Here is a 16,272-nt window from a genome sequence, read left to right on the forward strand (position 1 = left end):
TCTCTCTCTCTCTCTCTCTCTCTCTCTCTCTCCCTCTCAAAATAATATATATTTAAAAATTTTAAAAAAGAAAGATTTAAAATTCTCACCTTCTTAATGATTTCCTTGGGCATGAGACCAGCACAAGGCCAGCAATGTTAGAGTAATTTTCTCATAAATTTGTTACAGATTTACTGTAACAAATAGAAATACTCGTGTGTATGTGTGTCTACAGTCCTTAAGCCATCTTCCCTTGTATCACTCTAAAATCTTGATTTCAAGGATAAAAATTTGGTCCAAATATGAAACATGGCAATGAGAATAAAGGAGTTCCTTTTTTTCTCAATTACGTTTAAGTTTCACCATAAAATTGTCCCTATTTCCTTATCTTAACAAAACGCAAATATTCAAGGGGTTAAATTCCCTAAAGTACACCAGGAAGCAGCTTATCTTTCCATCCCTCCAGCCTTCCTTCTGATCTCCCTGTCCTAGCCTTTTGATGGCAACTCAAACCTATCTTATGAGTTTACAGTGACTTTCAGATATTAGAAGTCTTCATTTCAGATACTAACAACTTTAGCCCAACCCATATGAAAACATCAATTTCTCCTTCCATTTAAATACTACCCCAATCTAGTCTAACCCATGGCCAAGCAAGTAGCATTAAGGAAAGGGACATACACTGTCTATTCTTTTACCCAGGTTTGTGGAGTCTAAAATATTTACAGTTTAGGGAGAGGCACCCTCTTTACAAAAAAAAAAAAATACTACAAATTAGTAATACAAAATTTGGTCCATGGCATCCCAAGGATATCTATGCAAATGAGGCACTCTGAAGTTTCAGCTTCATTAGCTTCAAGGTAAATCCACCCATACCTTCACCTTGCACTTCCTCTCTTCCTCCTCATCCTCTTGGTTTTTCCAAGAACAAAAGCACAATGAAGAAGGTTTTGAAAAATGAAAGGTCTTTTTAGTAGTGGAATTATTGGCTATTCTTTCTTGGCTCGCAATGACTGGTTATTTGTCAGAGACTATGAGTCTGGAGTTCTCTCTTGTCCAGCAAGAGAGTGGATGCAGAATTGAATACGAGAGAGGCTAATGTCCAGGAGGAGACAAGAGCCCTAAGCAGGGGTTTTGTCTCGTATTTATTGAGCTCTCAAGATATTACCCTCGTGGTGAACGTGAAGAAAACAAGATCTTACACACATGGAGAATGTGAAGAAAACAATCACAGAGTAATCATTAACTTGTATGTGTAAGAAGCAAAGGGTCTGGCGGGTAAGTGGAGTTTGTGATCAAAGTATAATCGTATATTGGCATCAGATGGAAAGTAATTTCCTGCAGGTGATATAACAAGTTACTCGTGATCTCGGGACAATATCTCGCTAACTAACCTCGGGCATTTTTACTCCATGGTGGCAGCTTTCTGCCCTAAGCTTTTTTCTAACTCATTGATGTAAGTAGAACCTATTTCCCCACAGTTATTGCCCTCTGTCATGGCAAACATCCGACACCTGTAATTTTATGAAGCATGTTATTCGATTCTTTGTGAACCACCTCCCCTCTCTACCCATCCCATGGTGACCTTCACTATTACATGTTCTATGGTGAAAATGTGGCCATCCTGAGATAACATTTTGATTTCACTCTTGGTTAGTGCCTCTGACAGTTTACCACACTAGGTCTTCTCTATGGCAAGCATGTTTTTGTTTTTGTTTTGTTTTTATTGGTGGTGGTGGTGGTGAGGGAGGGGCAGTACTTTCAGTAATACTTCAGTCTAGCTATCTTTCACAGTACCCACTTGGCTCAAAGAAACATAAACCCCCTTGTTTGTCAAATTATACAATTTCAGCTTGCTTCTACTATGGTTTCTCTTCTCTTTACCTCATCAATGTAAGAGTGCTCCAGGCATCATCAGAGCTTCAGAACTTTTTTTTTAATTTTTAAATGTTTATCTATTTATTTTGAGAGACAGAGTGCACGAGTGGGGAGGGGCAGAGAGAGAGACAGAGACAGAGGATCCCAAGCAGGCTCTGTATTGTCAGCACAGAGCCTCATGCGGGGCTCCTTCTCACAAACTGTGAGATCATGACCTGAGTTGAAATCAAGAGTCCAACACTTAACTGACTGAGCCACCCAGGTGCCCCCAGCTTGAGAACTTTCAATGTGAGAGTGAGGCTGAAGTTTCTTTGCTGCCAAAATTCAGGCTCTCCTAAAACCTCAATACTCTCTACCCTGATAGCAATACCCTGAGTTTCTGAGCTCAGGAACATGCAATCAGGAAGTAGGACTCTGATTTCTCCTTGACCCCAATTTCTCCTAATCTCTTCAAGGATTTTTTAGACCTTTCTAATTTACTTTAAGGGGTACCTACAAGGAAGGTACCTATCTTCTTATAAATTCCTTCACTTCAAGAAATCCTGTCCTCATCAATATACCCCTAGTCTCAATCTACATAGGTTTCAGGTGAGCAATGGTCACTGTTGTAGTCTGACTTTCTTTCAACCAGTTCCATTATGATGTGTGTAGTACCTCTCTTTGGTTTGTGGCATTTGTATCAACAACCAATAGCATAAGCAATGTGGCTTTAGCCAAGATTATGAGGTAATGGAGAAGCCCCATTCTAAATGTTGTGCTTTTCTTTCCTGGCTGTGAAATGACCAAGCAGCTATTTAGCCCAAAGTAAATACAGGCTTTGTGACCTACAAATAGAGAAGTTATATTGATTCAGCCAGAATTCTGTTCATTTATGGTTTATGGAATACCAGTGTAAAGGTTTGAAAAAAAATTGCAGGCACATTATTTAAGACAGGAGATGGACTTTCAGTGATGTCACAAAATCATCAATGTTTAAGATATGTCGGGGCTCTCTATTTTGCACCTGGCTTCTTGATTGATCCTTATTAAATGAAGTTTTTATAATTTCAACATTTTCTTTCCATTTTATACTTTCTAAAAATATTTTAGCAGCTATTCATTGCTGGCCAGAGTCCAGCTTTATTCACTTGGTTATTTGAGCCCCTTTTTTATTAGAGTTGAGCCTTCTGGACAGTCATATTTTTATTCTACTCCAACTTATTTGATCCATTCTAGATAGTCTATTGCCCACTCTCCCAAGAATTTATTTACACCCTCTATACACCTGGAATTCTTTTTCTCTACCTTATCTCCATTCTTCAATAAAACCTCTATAATATATCAACACAGAATAGATGATCTTGATTCAGAATCGCTAGTATATATTTTTTCTGCTTATGAGGTACAACTAGTTGGTTATATATTGGTTTTTTTCAGGCACTAGTATTGAGCCACTACCCTATTCAGAATATATGTAGTGATTTGTCTTCTCAACTGTATTGCAATCTATGAGACTTTGCCTTACATGCATAGAACTACATTTTGAAGGCCCTTATTAAGACTTGTATTTTTAAGAATAACTAAGAATAGAATTTTAAGAATATAATTAAGAGGTTCTCTTACATCAACCACGTAAGAGTCACACTGTAAGAAGCAACAATCTCCTCTTCTTCTCCACCATCTGCTTGGCAGCCTCAAAGCAGCAACCATGCATGAATGCATCTCCATCCATGTTGGCCAGGCTGGTGTCCAGATTGGCAATTCCTGCTGGGAGCTCTATTGCCTGGAACATGGCATCCTGCCCACTGATCAGATGCCAGTGACAAGACCATCATGGTGGGGGGAGGACTCCTTCACCACCTTCTTCAGTGAGATGGGTTCTGGCAAGCATATGCCCAGGGCTGTATTTATAGACCTGGAACCCACAGTCATTGATGAGGTTCACACTGGCACCTACCACCACCTTTTCCACCCTGAGTAGCTCATCACAGACAAGAATGATACTGCCAATAACTATGCCCAAGGATGCTACACCACTGGCAAGAAGATCATTGACTTTGTCTTGGACTGAATTCAGAAACTGGCCAACCCGTGCATGGACTTCAGGGCTTCTTGGTTTTCTACAGCTTTGGAGGGGGAACTGATTCTGGGCTCACCTCCCGGCTAATGGAATGTCTGTCTGTCGATTATGGCAATAAGTCCAAGTTTGAGTTCTCTATTTACCCAAATCCCTAGGTTTCTACAACTGTAGCTGAGCCCTACAACTCCATCCTCACTACCCACCACCCTGGAGCACTCTGATCGTGCCTTCATGGTAGATAATGAGGCCATCTATGATATCTGTCATAGAAACTTCAATATCGAATGCCCAATTTACACTAACCTGAATAGGTCGGTAGGTCAAATTGCATCCTCCGTCACTGCTTCCCTCAGATTTGATGGAGCACTGAATGTTGATCTGACAGAATTCCAGACCAACCTCGTGCCCCATCCTCACAACTACTACTCTCTGGCCACATATTCCCATGTCATTTCTGCTGAGAAAGCCTACCATGAGCAGCTTTCTGTAGTAGAGATCACCAATGTGTGCTCAGAGCCAACCAACCAGATGGTGAAATATGACCCTCGCCATGGTAAATACATGGCCTGATGCCTGTGACACCATGGCAACATGGTTCCCAAAGATATCAATGCTGCCTTTGCCACCATAAAGACCAATTACAGCATCCAGTTTGTGGATCGGTACTCCACTGGTTTCAAAGTTGTCATTAATCACCAGCCTCCCACTGCAGTCCCTGGTGGAGACCTGGCCAAAGTACAACGAGCTTTGTGCATGCGGGGCAACACCACAGCCACTGCTGAGGCCCGGGCTCACCCGGACCACAAGTTTAACCAGATGCATGCCAAATATGCCTTTGTTCACTGGTATGTGGGTGAGGACATGGAGGAAAGAGAGTTTTCTGAGGCCTGTGAGGACATGGCTGCCCTTGAGAAGGATTATGAGGAGGTTGGTGTGGTTTCTGTTGAAGGAGAAGGTGAAGAAGAAGGAGAGGAATACTAAAGTTAAAAATGTCACGTAGGTGCTGCTCTTACAGTTTATTCTGTTTTAAACATTGAAAAGTTGTACTCTGATCAGTTACTTTGTATGCAGCTGTGTATACTCTCATATACAATTACTAACCTATGCTTTAAAACAACACTTTGTTACAGACTCAGGCTATCCATTACTCTTAAGGGTTTGAATAAGGGATTCCCTGTCTTAGACGAAAAAAAAAAACAAACAAAAACAAAAACAAAGAATAGGGGCACCTGGGTGGCTCAGTCAGGTAAGCAGCCAACTCTTGATTTTGGCTCAGGTCATGATCACACAGTTTGTGATATCCAGCCCAGCAGGTTCTGTGCTGACAGAACAGAGCCTGCTTGAGATTCTCTTTCCCAGTCACATTCTCTCTTCCCCTCCCCCACTCATGCTTTCTTTCTCTCTCAACATAAATAAATTTTAAAAAAAGAATAGAATTAAAATAATTTACTTTTTTTCTTTTACAAAGCATATGCATGGGGCGGGGAGCGGGGAGACAGATGAAAACAATTCATCAAAGAAGCTGTGACACCTTGCCATGACATATTTTGTTATTATCGACTATGTCTAGTCGGGCAAGGGGCAGTAGGGGGGTCAGTGCAAAAAGAGTTGGAGAGGATCTTTTTGTTTTTCCCCTCTCCCCTGCTCCTTCTTTATTTCATTTGGATTAGATCACATTACACATTGTTTAGTTACTTTGTCATTCAAAGCACCATTATAATAGACAAAGATGAGGGGCAGAACCTCTCAATCTTTTCCAAGACCATAGTGTGTATATGTAGCTTATGTTTTTGGCATTGTGTTATTGGTTAGACAGAGGGGTTAATAGAGATCCTATACAGTTGTTTCCAGAAGGCACCCCAAGTGTCCATAATATTGTAACTTTTCCCTATAATTTCACCCTTGGCTCCCTTCAATCCATTATAAATTCAGAAACTGATGTGATGCTTTAAATTATATTTCACACAATTTTCCTTTCTGAAAAGGAAAGTTAAAGTCCTTACAAAATTAAAGTCAGTCCTTACAATTAACTTCAGGGTACTGTATGACTGCCCCCTACTGTCCATTCCATCCACCCTATAATTTCACCTCATCTGCTACTACTTTCTCCCTTTCTCTTTCGCCTTCAGCAACAACTCCACAGGGCCTTTGCACCTGCCATCCCATCAGCCTGCAATGCTCTTCTTCCCAGTTGTCCCATGACCTTTTCTCCTACTTTCTTCAGCTTTCTTAACTTTCTCCTTCCCCTATGTTACCCTATTTACATGACATTCCCCCACCTTTTACACAGTTTTGTTTTTTCCCCAGCTCTACATTTTTACCAACTTCTTTTATTATCTGTTTTCCTTCAGTGAAATATATATTCCGTGAGCACAGTAAGTATTGTGTATTATGTTCATTGTTACATCCCTAGCATTCAGAACAGCACCTGACACCAAATAGGACCTCAATGAATATTCGTTGAATGAATGAAACAGCACCTACATGAATGCCGAAGTAGCAAGGCAACAGGGGATACACAAAAATGTGTAAAACATAACCTTTATGATCCAGGAGTCCAAAATGTGTTACAGGAGATCAATATAAACATAATGAAGATAAAACAAGTACAAAATATGTTACAAAAAAGAAATATGGTAAAGACTTCTTTGAATTTGAGTAGGACAACAATAATAATTATGCTTAATCTTGTAGAATGAGATTTAAATATAAGACAACAGAAGTAAAAACTAATTCTCAGCTGGGGTGCCTGGGTGGCTCAGTCGGTTAAGCATCTGACTTCAACTCAGGTCATGATCTCACAGTTCGTGGGTTCAAGCCCCACATCGGGCTCTATGCTGACAGCTCGGAGCTTGGAGCCTGCTTCGGATTCTGTGTCCCTCGCTCTCTGCCCTTGACACTCTCTCTCTCTCTCTCCCAAAATAAACATTAAAAAATAATTACAAAAAAATAAAATGTGCTAATTATTAAAAAAAAAAAACCTAATTCTCGGCTAATAACCAAGCACGAGAAAAACAAAAAGTCAGTGTTAGGCAAATATGTTGCCTATTAAGTTGGAGTCAATAATGCAATTTGATGGAAGTGTTGAGTATGAGGAAATACAGTGCAGACAGAAAGGTTATATCGGTGTCATGTTGGAGAAGAGTTTTAATGTCAGAGGCAGGGAGTGAGTGATATTTTATGGACAGCAGGGGACCTTGTAAAATTTTCTAGCAGGAAAATGAGATGGTCATGCCTGTGTTTTGGAGGAATAAATGGTAGTGAGGGAGAGGACAAGGACAGATTGGAAGTAGAGAGATTAGTTAGAAAATTATTAAAATATTTGGGGAAGCACAATGAGGGCTAAAGTAGGGAGTAGCAACAGGAACAGAAATGAAAGAGTAGATTCCAGGGATAACAGAGGGTGGATGGAAAGAACTGGGCGACTAATTTAATGTTTGTTATAAAAGTGCTGTCCGTTATCCATGCTGATAATTTTCTGACTCAACTATCAATGATAGTGATCATCTGAATTAAAAATTTTGTTGTATTTCTACTCAGTCCTGGGATCTTACAGGTACTAGGATGTGAGAATATGTTCAGAAGCAGAAAGTATAAGGATCCTTTCTTTGCAATGCACTAAGAATTCATATGGAATAAAAATTTACTCCTAGCCTGAAATTTCCAGCAATGCCAGGAGCTCAGAGTTAGACTAATTTGTGCCTGTAACCATCAGATTCAAACAATGGTCTGGCACATATGGGAAGCCAGTCATCCTCATTTGCCTCAATTCCACTAGGGAATGATAAAAAGAAAGAAAAAATATATTCTTAACATGAAACATTTCATGCTTGCAAGAGGAAGATGAGCATCTCTTTCAATGAGAATAAAACCTCCAAAAATATCCTTCAAATTTGAGCAGGAGGCTTGCGTACTAGAAAACAAAACACAACAAACAAATAAAGGTGATCAAAACATGCTCAGAATAGCTGAGCAGCAAACAAAGACAGAAAGGGTTATGTTGGGGACACAGCAACATAATTGGATTCCTCTGCCAATCCCGGTAATTAAAATGGAGACACTCCGTACCTTAGTTGCTCTGCAATCCCATAATATGTTTGAGATTAACAACCCTTGAATCTTGGTTTTACTGCTATATTATTTGAATATACAATACGTATCTCTTGCCATTTTCAGAATACACAGATCAAGGTTCCTGGAGGGCTGAGAGGATTTAGAAGCAGCTAACGAGAGAGCCTGACTTACACTCTCCATCTCACTTCCCTTGCTGCCATGGGTATTTTGGCCAAATCTGAACAGAAAACAAACAGAAAAGCGGAAGTAGCAACCTTTGCAGTGATTTAAACCTTTGCTTTCCCATTTCAGAGGGGGAAAAAAAAACAAGTTGCTGCTCTGTTGCTTTGCATAGTCTCTTCTGTTTTGCCAGCATGGGGTGTGTGTGTGCGTGTGTGTGTGTGTGTGTGTGCGCACGCGCGTGCGCGCGTCTGTGTGTGATCTCACCAGTGCCTTGTAAAAATGAAAGATATAAAATGTGTTGTTGGCTTGAGCTGCCCGGCTGCGTTATCTGTGAGGGACCGTTATCTTCATTGATGCTGCCTTACCCCACAGCCTTAATACCCGCCCCCCCCCCCCCTCGTGTCTCAGATCCCATCTGCGGAGGGGGTGGGGGAACTCAGGTCTCCTCACTGGTCTTTGGCCTTACCTGGCTGGTGCCCACAGGTGATGTACAGCTGGCTGGCCACTCCAACCAGCCACACACAGGAGACTCTGCACATACAAAGAGCCCCTCTGCTGCTAAAAGGCTTTTCTGTCTATAGACGGTAATTTCAGCCAAATTCCTGCTTGCAGAGCGATGAGAGCTCCTCTAGACTCTTGTGGAGCTGCTTATCAGGTGGCAGATATGGTATTACAAAGGGAACAGGAAGTACATGCCAGTAATTAATATTATGTCTCGTCCCCAAAGACATTCCTGGTCCCTTTATATGTTAGTTAGCTGATCCTCCAAATCCTCTGAGAGGTAATGATGAAGTTCATATAAACACTGAGCTTTCTATCTAATTTCAGCTATTAAAAGGGAGGGAGGCAAACAAACAAATAAAGCAGGTTGGCAATGCCTAAGAAAAACCTCAGCAATATTGGGTATGCAATCCAGAGGACAGGGACTTGGGCACCTTGTTTTTCTGGCTGCAGGGGTAGTTTTCAGTAGGTCTGCTCATTGTGATGGGTATTCCAAGCAGCCTGGAGTAAAAGGAAGTTGAAAGGGCTAAAAGAGAAAGCACAGGAAGACTTTGCAACATTTTACTTCTGTTTCATCCCTGGACTGATACCTTTTACAGAACAAAACCCTGCCAACAGCAACTCGTCACTAGTCTGCCTGGCGTGGTGCAAAAGAGAGCTCCGTTCGTAGCCAACCTGTCTGGTTAGTGAACGAGGCGGTGAGCAGGAGACCAGAGGTCAATCAGTGATTGCTCTTACCTCAGTGTACACATCTGTCCGTCTTTACAGGGTCCTGGCGATAGTGAGAGAACAAGTGGAAACTCACACTTTTAAAAATGACTTACGTTATACATCAACTACATGTTGGCATTAAAATAATAGGCATTCCTAAGGTAAATGTGTAGTCTAAGCCTGTGGAAAATCCTAGAATTCATGCTTTTGATCATTCATTTATTCAATAGATATTCACTGCAAGCTTCGCTGTGGCATCAGCCGTTGCTGGGCAGTACACATGATGATCCCTGTTTTCAGAGGGTTTATAGACTAGACGATCAAATTGGTTGGATAATGCTTGAGAAAAATGGGACATCATAAGCAGACGTAAATGCTGTTAAAAGTATTGACTGGAGAGAACAAAGGCGGATTTCTTTTTTAAAAACAAGATGTATCCCTCCAACCCACCCCACCCCCATCTCCTATGTTATACTGTTACAATTTTATTTTTTATTTTTTCCCCAATATATGAAGTTTATTGTCAAATTGGTTTCCATACAACACCCAGTGCTCATCCCAAAAGGTGCCCTCCTCAAACTGTTACAATTTTAAAAGGACTCAGAGATTATACAGGAGAGGGAGCCCAGCCCCAGTGCAGTCCCATGAATGCTGAATATGATCTGCCCCCAAAGAATCAAAACAGCCAGTGGAAATCTGATCATTGTGTTATTTCTAAGAGGAAACGCCATCCTATCTTTGTGATTTAATTGAGTTAAAAAATTCCAATTTGTGACTGACTGGGTCATCTTCATTATTTCAGGGGGATCATGCCATCTCTTGACTCACGATGGCCAAATATTTTTGATTCATATACAGTAAAAATAAAACATGACATACTTTACCTTGAGGACGAAGGCAAGGCACTGTAAAATAAAACAACTGATGAAGTGTCAAAACTCCTCCAATAAGGACAATCTTTGCATTCATAAGGTCTTTATTTTTTTAAAGACACCATTTCTCTAGCACCTATTAGCAAAATCAAAATATATTTTTCCTCCAGAAAAGTCACACTAACCTCCTATAACTATTTCTGTCGGTGGAAAAATACCCTGATTGAAACCACGAACACTACTTCTTCTGAACACCAGTATCGCACCAATGGCTGTTGGAATCTGAGGATTTGAGTTCAAGTAGAATTTTCGGATCTGAGAATATCAGGAGGAAAAATGCTCAAGTCTGGGTCCACATATGCTCAGCAGGAGTTACACTTCATAGCAGATGCTCCAGGGGGAGAAGAGAAGCAGATGTAGCTGTGGAGAGGAGCCGGCCTCGTCTCTGGGATGCTGTTCCACATAGCTGGGGCTCAGCGCTTGTGAATCTGGGCGCCGCACAGCATTATGGCGGGTGCAGTGGTTCAGTTGCTATTAGTGAGTGTCATTGTGCCCTGATTGCAGGCACTCAAGTGTTCAGAAGGGGAATCAGGGGTACCAAATGGAGAAAAACAATGCACAGGAGCCTAATATCTTTAAGCGGGTAAATTATCTTTTCCTTGAGAAAGCAGAAAATGTTAATGGCTGAGTCTGCCAAGACATTTTATAACAGAGGTAAATAAAGAAACAAAAGGTTGTTCGAGTACTTTCGTGTGCAATTAAAGCATGCTATTCGCTACCCGGAATGAATCTGGGATCACTGACATAAATGTATGGATATGCCATAAAGAGGTGCGAGTTGGCTTGATTTTTGTCTTTGTGAAAAATACTTTGTAACTGGAGATTTTTTCATTTGTGCAGTCACATTTGATATGTCTATACTGCATCAGAATTTGAGTAAAAGTAAGCTTTATTCCTGTTTATCTTCTATCTTTTCCCTCTTACAATCCATCTTATTGGACTATTTTTCCATCAAGACTAAATTTTGTTAATCAAAGTTTCTTTTGTTTTAGATGATAAAATAGTTCCCAATCTATAAAATTACATTGGGGAAAAAAAAGGTAAGAGTCTGTGAAATAAGGGGTTGTCAGAAACAGCAGAGCTGAGCAGGCTGGACAATGGTGGCTGAGTCTCCCTGCCTGTCTCCTTAGTCTCAAAGGGGATGCTTTTACCTGTGACACTAAGAAAGTTAGGCCTACCTTCCCCTCTGGGGATTTCTGGACACTTTGAAGGAGAACTGACCTCTTTACCCCCAAACTGTGCCGGCACTTGACTATTCCACTGGTCAAATGGCAGAAGGCAATAAATGGAAGTTACTCTGCTGATGTCACAACAGAATACATTTGACTGCTAAAATAATCTCCCAAGTGTCCTTCCTTCATCCCTCTCACAAATGACAAGTAGATTGATAGAAGAAAATATGTCATATCCTAAGAGGAGGTGACATGACAAAGTAGAATAATCATAGGATGTGTTTTCAGATCTCTTGGGTTCGTGTTCAAGCCCTGCCTTTACCAGCTGTGAATAGTAAGTCATTTCATCTTCCCGAGCTTCATAATCCAAATATATAAAATGATAATGCCCCTACCACCTAATTTACAGTGATCCCATGGTGACTGAATGAGAAATGGATATGCAAGCATATTTTCAACCCACAAGAATAAAATTCTCTATTGATATTTCCTTGTACATGGCATGTTCTCAATATAATATGTACATATTGAATGAAAGACTTGATGTACTATGAAACCCTTCTAAATAAGGCAAAATAAACAGGATGGGCCCTCCCTACCACCAAAAAGAAGAAGAGGGAGGAGAAGAGAGAGGAGGGGGGAGGGGTGGAGAAAAGGAACGGTGGATAGAGTAACCTCTTCAAAAAAATATTCGGTTTATCTACTGAAGCCAACATTTCATATGCATTGAGGGTAGACTCTTCCCCGACACATACTGAAAATATATTCAATTTCCAGAACTCTCATCCTGATTTGGAAGTTGATATCTTTCCTTTGTGGCACATCTCATTTTTATTTTTAGCTGAAAAGGGAAATTTGCACTCATTGACAAGAAAGATATTTTTCATTTGCTGCTTAAATGTCTACATTTAAGACATGGGTGTTTATTCAATATGTTTTTATAATGACATCTCTTAAAAAATGGAATAAATAACATTTGATTATGGCAAGTAATATAATGAATCCAACTACAAACTATGAAAACTGAATCACTGTACAGTGCAAGTTAAATCATAATGAAATAATTTGAGTTTAATTTGAACGTAATAACCCATTACATCTTCACATCTTTTCTTTCTTTTAATATAGTGAGCTAATTACCTCCTTAAAACCTTTATATACAAACATGCATAAGAGCCAGAAAAGTATTCTGCTCTATGAACTCCAAAAACACTTCGGATAAAAATACATATTTCAGATAAATTCAGTAGATTGTTACTGAGAAATTATTTTTATGCACTTCACTGTCATGTTAGGGTGCAGTGCTTATTCCTTTTCAGATTTTCCAGTCACTTTTATGTCTTTTAATATTTTTTAATCTTAAGTTCTTCCCTTTTCCTGTTTATTTTTAATTGTTTTGGTTTGAAGAGTAAATAGCCTGCTTTAATGCTCTTAGCGTTTTCATTTACAACTTCCGTGTTCATTTATTTTTGACAGAGAGAGTGAGCAGGGAAGGGGCAGAGAGAGAGATGGACAGAGGAACTGAAGTGGTCTCTGTACTGACAGCAAAAAATCCTTATGTGGGGCTCTAACTCACGAACCCATGAACCACGAGATTGTGCCCTGAGCCGAAGTCGACGCTTAGGCACCTGAGTCACCCAAGGTGCCCCTACAATTTTTTTAAGTTTTTAAATTTATTTATTTATTTATTTATTTATTTATTTATTTATTTATTTATTTTGAGAAAGAGAGAGAGAGAGAGAGACAGGGTGAGAGCAGGAGAGGGGCAGAGAGAGAGGGAGATGGAGGGTCCCAAGCAGGATCCACGCTGCGGGCACAGAGCCTAATATGGGGCTTGAACTCAGGAACCATGAGATTATGACCTGAGCCAAAACCAAGAGTCAGAGGCTTAAACGACCGAGCCACCTAGGTGCCCCTACAATCTTAAAGCACGGATTATTCTCCAACTGTATTATCACAAGTTACCGTAGTGGTTGAGTTCTCCTTTCTGTAGATGAGGAAATTTTACTCTTTTTAACTGCTGCCTTTCCAACTTCTGAATTTTAGTTTATGTTAACTGGTATTTCGACCCAGAGTACCTTTTCCGCTGATAAGATTTTTTTCCCAGACCTCCTTTATCATACAGTTCTATTAGAATTCCCATGATAAATTTGACTTTTTTCAGCATTTCAACTTTTCTAATAAACAAGACATAACAATAACAGATACTGCATACATACACTGGCAAGTATTTTTTTTTAATTTTCCCCAGTGTTATCTGGTGAAAAAACTGGCCACTTATTTTGAATCATTAGTTTCTATCTTTTGGGTCATTTTTGATTTCCATTGTTTTATTCCAGATTTGTTGAACCTATCAGTACTGTTTATAAAGGTCTTTGGAATTTATTTGTGGTAGTTTTTAGTAAAGTACACAGAAAAGATAGGAAAAGGAATGAATGACCGTTGGTGGCTTTGATGTCCACAAGAATTTAAATCACAGACTACCTTTTAAAAACATAATATATACTTAATCATGGAAGAGGTCAATTTCAGGGAAGTTGGTCAAGCAGTTTTTGTCCGATACAATCTCAGTAATTAAATGAAATCATAGATGTAAGAAATCCTCATCAGCAAATTGGCAAGGCTCACGAAACAAAATGTGCACTTGAGACTACTCAATGCAATTCTGGTTCCATGACCCTTGTCAGTACTGCTGCCACAATAATTCTTATGTTGAACCCAGATGCACATTCTACCAGTCTTACATAAGCAAAAACAACCACTTTCTTTTGGGCTTCCTTCCTGTCAGCTTTAATAAGGTGCTTCATCTTACTGACCATTATGGTGCTATCCCAAGAGCCAAAGATCTTTGATTATTATTGTTAGATTTATTTTAAAGAACATATTTTCCTCTTCAAAAACCATTTTTAAGCACTTGCTTTTTATTTTGGAATTGCACATGCTTTGGAGTTACATCCTTTTATAACCCAAACTTCCCTTCCTCTTCCTTATCTCCGTTTATCTCTGGTTTAACTGCCATGTGCTTTTCATTAACTGTTTTTATTGGGTAACATAAAAGGCATAGTTCCTGAACTCCTATATATGTAAGGTTGTTTTTCAATTAATTTCTCATGCGATCGAAAACTCAGATATATGGAATTTGGGGTCAAACCATTTTCGTCAGCAAGAAGTCTGTAGATATTGACAAATCTTCTGGAGTTTGGGTTATCGAGTAGACATTTGAGGCAAATCCGATCAGTGATTGATTGATTGATTGATTGATTTTTGCACATTTTATTTTATTCAGATGCCTATGGAATTTTGTTAAAAAAATATATTACATTCAAAAATTTAACCAGAGTGAGCCCAACGCTTCTTCAGGACTGTAGAGTTCATTCCAGAGCAGCGTAAGCTGTGGTGTTTATGTCATCTGTCTACGTTGCATTATAACTTTCTGTTTTCTAGTGCCTCTGCCAACTAGACATTGTCTCTTTAGCCCCAGTGACAGCTTCATCTTCAACCCGTATCTTTAACATGCTGCACAGTACTTGGTACAATACAGCTTTCAAAAAATTTTTGTTGAGGGAATGAGTAAGCAAGCAAACCTCCCTTAAACCTCCCTTCAAATTCCAGAATGCAACAAAATTTTTTCCACTGAAGTTCAGGGCAAGCCCACAGAGAAGCAGAAATGAGGATTAAAAGTCTGTATATTTTTTAAGAAACTTTGAGAAAAAACATTAAAATATTATGACAAATATGAAAACATGGTTCCTAATAATGCACCATCAACTATTAAGATTGAAATGCAGCTGTTTTATCTTTGTTACATCTGTCCATTATTTCATAGATGTTTACTTTGTTATGTGGTTGGTGATTTTTGGTGGTATGATTATTTCCAGTGGGCACTGTCTTTCCTGGGAAAAGCCTGCTGTACAGATGTAAGCATACACAGGATTTTTAAGTTTGCCCCCGAGAGGGACAGAATACACTTGCAAAACACTGAGAAGAAATTGAATCTCCTAGCTGCATGTGGGTAGGCTTGGATTTCCATTTCTCCCATGTGATTTTTTTCTACCAGAGCTGTAGATAGATGGAAGGCTTCCATGATGTACTTCAGGATAAACAGCAGAGTATGCTTTTGGTTCCTAAGTGTATTTGGAGGCTTCATGCCTTTGAAGGCATGAGGGCTTCATCTTGTATTTTTACTTGAGCATCAAAACCCAGGATCTAACCTCATAAAGTTACAATCTATGCTGGAAAACCCTAGGCCCACCCTGCCTTCAGTTCTGCATTGACCGTGTTCCTGCTTCATTCATAGCATCTGACAACTTTTTTTTTTCAATTTTATTATTTGAGTTCAACCATATGATATTTAAAAGTTTTTATCTATACATCATTCGTATGTATTTGAAGCAGAAGTTCACTCTGCTTCTGACTTGACATGCATTCACCTTTTTATTTCCGGTGCCTTCTCAAATGTAGACCACAGTTTCTCAAATGTTTATGGAATTAATTATTGATAAGTGAATAAAGCAGATGTGAACACCTGAAGTACTGATGTTTGTTAAAAGGGTGGAGAATAAGCCACAAAATGGTTTCCCTTACTGGACCAGGAAAAAGAAAATAATAAAAAATTATAATGGGAAATACAGCAGTGTAAAAAAAAAAAAGCAGACAACAAAGCACTAAGGAATAACTTCTGTGATTTGCAAAATTTGGTCTGAGACTTGACTTCTATAGGGAAATAAAACAAAAGTCCTCATTATGACCCTAGGACCCTAAATTGCCATGTTGATACTTCACTTATTTTATTATATTAAGCTTC

At 39.4% G+C, this 16,272-nt stretch overlaps 1 pseudogene; it reads left to right on the top strand.

Moving 5' to 3' along the window:
- Positions 1 to 3,544: 3,544 nt before the first annotated feature.
- Positions 3,545 to 5,016, top strand: LOC106975185 (tubulin alpha-1A chain-like; annotated as a pseudogene).
- The last annotated feature ends 11,256 nt before the right edge of the window (positions 5,017 to 16,272 follow it).

The sequence above is a fragment of the Acinonyx jubatus genome, chromosome C2, assembly GCF_027475565.1.
Source record: "Acinonyx jubatus isolate Ajub_Pintada_27869175 chromosome C2, VMU_Ajub_asm_v1.0, whole genome shotgun sequence".
Lineage (NCBI taxonomy): Eukaryota > Metazoa > Chordata > Mammalia > Carnivora > Felidae > Acinonyx > Acinonyx jubatus.